The sequence below is a fragment of the Schistocerca serialis genome, chromosome 1 (assembly GCF_023864345.2).
Source record: "Schistocerca serialis cubense isolate TAMUIC-IGC-003099 chromosome 1, iqSchSeri2.2, whole genome shotgun sequence".
NCBI classification, from domain to species: Eukaryota; Metazoa; Arthropoda; class Insecta; order Orthoptera; family Acrididae; genus Schistocerca; species Schistocerca serialis.
Window position 1 is genome coordinate 754,184,634 of NC_064638.1, and position 6,000 is coordinate 754,190,633.

The 6,000-nt window shown below is 44.7% G+C and overlaps 1 protein-coding gene across 1 annotated transcript in view; it reads right to left on the bottom strand.

Moving 5' to 3' along the window:
• LOC126482112 (follistatin-related protein 5-like) overlaps window positions 1–5,386 on the bottom strand; it is a 505,334-nt gene extending 499,948 nt beyond the window's left edge. Inside the window, exon 1 of the mRNA XM_050106091.1 lies at window positions 5,298–5,386. The gene's annotated coding sequence lies outside the window, so the exon portion shown is untranslated. The remainder of the gene's footprint in view (window positions 1–5,297) is intronic.
• Between the last annotated feature and the right edge of the window lie 614 nt (window positions 5,387–6,000).

A 6,000-nucleotide genomic window follows, 5' to 3' on the forward strand; every position in this document is an offset into this window, starting at 1 on the left:
AATGTTTGCGGTGGCGTACGGAACAATGATGGTAACAAGGAGTACACCTCTTCGTCCGAAGCAAATCGACGGCTGCGAGCCTTTCTTCAGGGTTCCAAAAATACGGAAATCGCATGAAATGAGATCGGAACTGTACGGAGGATGTGTAATAGCTATCCAGCGAAACTTCTGCATCGCAGTCGAAACAACATCAGAAACATGTGGGCAACAGAGTGATATTGTCCGGTCCGTCAACATTACTGGGCGTTTGTACTAGATAGCGCGCTTCAGCTGTTACAAAGTGTCCACGTACCGCTGTGCGCTAATTGTGTCACCGAGTTTCAGAAAGTCAGTGAGCGACGGGGCGTTGCAGTCAGTGAAAAACGTCATTATTACTTTCCCAGAGCTAGTATGCCTGTTGTTTCGACTACGTTTCAGAAGTTTGGCTAGGAAACTCTTACACAGCCTCCATACAGTCCCGATCTCTCCCCATGTGGTTTCCATATCTTTGGAGCTATGAAGAAAGACATTCGTGGCCGTCGATTTGTTTCGGAAGAAGAGGTCCACACCTGGGTACAACCGTGGTGCCACAGACAGCTGCAAACGTTTTTCCCTCAAGGCATTGACCGTCTTGTCTCATAGTATGGTAAATGTATTAACAGCTATAGCGACTGCTTTTGAAATTCTAAACAGTTTCAGTCTGACTTCCCCTTATAAACCTGGTAAATAGTAAATTATAAAATAATAAAAACGTACTGATTTCACATATACGGGGTGTCCCATTTATTTCGACTGCCCCAAATATCTTTTTATCCAGGATCAAAATAAAGAATGACCATAACTGCCTTTCTTGTAACTGTGTTCGCTACTAAAATATGAGAAGCAGCGCGTATTTTTTAATATCAACACAATTTTTATTTGTTAATCCATTTCCTCTTCTTAGAAACTGTTGAAAAACGTATCTCAATGTACCATTCACATAAACACGCCGTCATAAAAAACGTAACAGAAAACTGACTTTGATTATCCTGTAAGAGCACACAGTGCTGGTACCAGGGGTAACATAACTCGTCGAGCAGAAGGAAAATACAAACCGAGCACTCAGTCTACAGTCTTCAGTGAATAGTCTGTGTGAGAGCGTAGAAATACTAGTCGTCTACGTTTTGAACACGTTTGACGGTTGACTGAATGACTGGTGTATATTTTCGTGGTGTGCTCTTTTGTTTGGTGTCATCACCACTGGATGAGTTACTTTACCTCAGGTCCCTGGACTATGTGCTTGTAGAGGAGAATCAAAGTCAGTTTTGTGTCATGTTTTTAGTAACGTCATGTTTATGTGAATGTTACATCGTGTACAATTTTTTGAGAGGGATGATTGCCAACTAAAAAATATTAGGGGATGTTTAAAGAAGATATTTGAAAAAAGACGTTGCTGTTCATATCCCTGCAACGAACAGTGTCATAAAGTAATTATACTAATAAATCTCCTCTGGCGCCGCGTGGGATTAGCCGAACTGTCTAGGGCGCTGCAGTCATGGACTGTGCGGCTGATCCCGACGGAGGTTCGAGTCCTCTCTCGGGCATGGGTGTGTGTGTTTGTCCTTAGGATAATTTAGGTGTGTGAGCTTAGGGACTGATGACCTTAGGAGTTAACTCCCATAAGATTTCACACACATTTGAACATTTTTTCTACTCTGGTAGTTAAACAACACTTTCTTGATAGGCTTAGTTTACTTATGGGCAAAAAGTTCTGTGGTGTGGCCAAGATAAAAGGGCCACCCTGTATGTCAACCTTTATCTTAAAATGTGATGAAACATACCTCATTAAAACAGAAAGAATCATATCCTAATAAAAAATGGTTCAAATGGCTCTGAGCACTATGGGACTCAACTGCTGTGGTCACCAGTCCCCTAGAACTTAGAACTACTTAAACCTAACTAACCTAAGAACATCACACACATCCATGCCCGAGGCAGGATTCGAACCTGCGACCGTAGCAGTCGCACGGTTCCGGACTGCGCGCCTAGAACCGCGAGACCACCGCGGCCGGCTTATCCTAATAAGACTAACCGAGGTGACATCGAGATAACATACAAACCATATTAGCTTATGTGATTCTTGAAATTTTTTCCGGCGTAAAGAGTATTCTATGAAGTTTTGGGATTGCATACTGGTTACGTAGACTTCTTGCTACGATATTTTGGCTGAGAACCATTCACCCAAGTTTTGGATGAAGTGGGCACGAAATTCGACAGGGGTCGTTCATGTAGTGGCTGCCTTTGCATGTGAGTCTCGGCGCCAATTTTTGGTAAAAACTGTGTGAACTAACTATCTGCAGTGCAAAATTCCTGAAGATGGCTGAATGGCTGTTTGCCGAAATATCGTGGGAAGACGTCGACGTCCAGCATCCCGAAACATCATGGAATAATATTTGCTTAGAATCATCGAACATGGATGAATTCTTCTCGGGTAATCAGCCGAGTGGTGACGTCGTTTTGTCGCAACGTTTCAATGCGTTTCGTACGAAATCCGAGAAGAATTCATCAGTGGAATACGCCGAGAAAGACTGCAATGGCATATATCATGGAACATGTACAATTCAGTGCAAACATGGCTACAGTGCAGGCAGAATCATAATACGACTGCAACTGGACTCACGGTCTTTAGTGTACGCAATGATCGGTAGCTGGAATTAAAAGACCATTACTAGAGTTGTCGCCGATCGGATACCTATCTTCGTCCAGTTACGCGAAGAAATGAGGGTGAAACATCACACACCTGTGCAGGGGGGAGAGAGGAAGCGATAACTTGGCTTACAGCGACCTAGCAGGACGAGCTGCGGGCGTAAGGCGTGCTGCCCGCTTCTCATTGGAGAGAACGCCTCTCCGGGCAGGATAAGCGTTTGGTTCAAATGGCTCTGAGCACTACAGAACTTATCATCTGAGGTCATCAGTCCCCTAGAACTTAGAACTACTTAAACCTAACTAACCTAAGGACATCACACACATCCATGCCCGAGGCAGGATTCGACCCTGCGACCGCAGCGGTCGCGCGGTTCCAGACTGAAAAGCCTAAAACCGCTCTGCCACAGCGGCCGGCCGATAAGGGTTTGAATCACCTTGGAAACTCCGTCATGAGAGCGCTACATCGGTGCTCTATGTCTTCTTTAGTTATTCTATCAGTCCTAGAACCAATTTTTCCAGTTTGTTAGGGTGTTTTACTAACTTGAAGAGCACAACTGTGGGATATACTGCTACAATGAAAGTAAGTTACATAATCATTACTAGAGAATTCGAAGATAAAGTGTCTTTTCGTATGCATCTATAGTGCGCTCCCACCAGGTGACAATGGAAACACAAAGTATGCTGAAATGTTCTGGAGGTAACACCACACCATGCTAAGTGGGGCCCACGGGAAATACGGACCCCGCGACGAACTTGTGACGTCACGCTAGTTGCCTAACATATATCGCTAACATTCGGCTACGACCTGGACCATGTGGGAAATCAGTATCTCAGTAGAAAAATATGTAAAATAAATAAAGTCTTTACATGGTCATGTATACTCGAGAGCGTGGGTGTAGAGAAACGCGTAGTTACGAAGTTTTAAAACTGATCTAAAGAGTAACACGCTCCCCGCTGGAGATGACGGCTGCAACCCTCAGGACTTGCAATGTCACGTACGCCACGGGACCAGTGTACCTCGCTGGCTGCGATGCTAAACTAGAGTTGCGAATGGTCCCACGACCTCGGAGTATCAAAGCCAAGGACGTCCGTAAGAGGATCTGCGCGCCAAAGCTCCGCAGCGCCCGGATGGCAAACAAGATTAACGAAAAGTTCGCTTCGTTATTGAGAAGAAGCTGCTTGTAACGGCTTTCAGTCATCTCATCCGCCTTGTCGTTTGACGATATCATGTTTATCGCTAGTTTTGGATTTGATCGAGGTGCCATCACCCGTTTTCATGAACAGAACGTGAAACTACGCAGAAAACCGTTCTCGTAATTTGCGAGACTTTAACAAATATGCGTGAACCGTCTAATCTATTCGCTATAAATATCTTCGAAATATCTGTAGAAATGGAAGCTTTTTTTAAGAAAATATTTTATATGTGATCAATATACAATCGTTTCGGATACTATTGCAAGCAGTCATCATCAGGGTGAAGCTAACTGCATTAGCAGCCGGAAATAGTGCCAGTTTTATTAAAAAGTCGCAGTCACACATCAAGCATTTTTTCTTTTCTGAAATTGACTCCTGAAGTGGAAACGCACGCACTATTATCAAAACGGTGTTTATATCTAATCGAAATATTGACAGAACTATGATGTTTAACACATTTTGATTTTGTTAACCGATCACTCCCTTCAGACTGCTTCAGATTGCGGAACAACAAGAAGTAAGCTTATTATGATAATAGTGTCATCGTTTGAAATGATATTTTTCATCAAGTAATTTTCCGGTATTCTGGTAATGGGCCATGCACGAAACGCGGCAAATTGATTTCTGTAATAAATGGATTCTTCTTCTCTAGCGACCTGAAGCAGAAGGAGAGCTTAGTTAATCATATAATGGTCGCACGACTCGCGCGCTGCTTTGTGTTGAAAGTAAAAAAGAGCCCTCTTAACAGCGCTTGAGAGCCCTCGAGGAATATAATTATACATTTTTACAACCCTTAGCAAATATCTTGGAAAAAAGAGACGTGGAGTGTGCAGAATCAGGACTACAATTATTGCCGGCGCGGGGCAGGTCCCGATCGTTACCCGTTGTTTACGTGTGAAAACAGGTGACACAGCGATCTCGCATTCTTCGTCTTCACGTTTGGCAAATTCATTACCTAGTTTGCAAATGTTTCACAACAAACCATAAGGAGCGTCACTCTGTTGTTGCCATTTGTTACAAGCTACCGATTGCCTTCAGAGAGGTACATAGGTCCATTTAGAGCTAGTACTGCTTCCGTAGCTCAGTATACACATATAAAAAAGTCTTACGTGGGTTGACCCATACCAGTCTGACGACGGGAAGCTGGTTATCTGTGGAATCATTCCGGAATTATTTGTGGGCAACAGACTGAGTGACACGCCCTGTATTATCTAGCTGTCACTGTATAATCATGTGTTATTCTTGAAAGTGTCATTAGATTCTTAAAAATTTTGTGACCAACTTGTGTCGGTGTTATTTTGGAAAAACAGAGCTACAAGAATCTGCTAAAGCGTTCAAGCCTTGCATGCCCGATGCGTGATAGTTACGTGAGCGTGCTCAGCGCCGCCCGTGCTACAGCGTCCAGACTTGTGGACTCGCATTAAGCGATGAGTACTCACGTTGCGAAGAGCGTCCGGTGCGGCGTCACGGCGGTGGTCGTGCCCTGGCCGCTGCTCGTGCTATGCTGGTGCCGCGGCGCCCGACCACACAGCACTGGAGACGCGGCTGGCAGCGTCGCCGCCGCCAGATGGCAGGCGGGCGCCTATCGATCGGCTCGCGCCTGCGCGGGGGTAGCGTCGCGGCGCCGGCGCCCACGTCACGCCGCCAACAGAGGACAGCAGCACGGCACGGCCGCGTGGCACCGCGCGCCTCGGGGTCAGCACGCACACCGGAGTACCCGGCAACAATACCTGAAAAATACACTCGCGGAGGACACAGTGCTTATGTAAGTCTGCAGACTCTCGAGGCGGTTGTCACTGAAGTTAGTGTGGTTTGGTATTTAACTGATTTGTAAATGAAAATGATAATCTTATTTTATTACATTGAGTAATTACTAATTAATTTTTCTCCCGGCTAATGATTTGGTCAAGTTGCTAAAGAACTCCCAAGTTAACGTCGTGTTAAAGCGTTGTGTAAGTGTCGCTAAATCACAGTTCATACAACAGATTCTATACAACTATTGATTATGATGGAAGCAGTTATCTTCAGCAAAATGATCATTAAAACCACCGAATATCAGCCGCTCACAACACTGACGTATGTCACCCGAAACAATGTTCTTCGCAAATCGTGCGTAATTAATTTCGGCTCCATACATCAGCT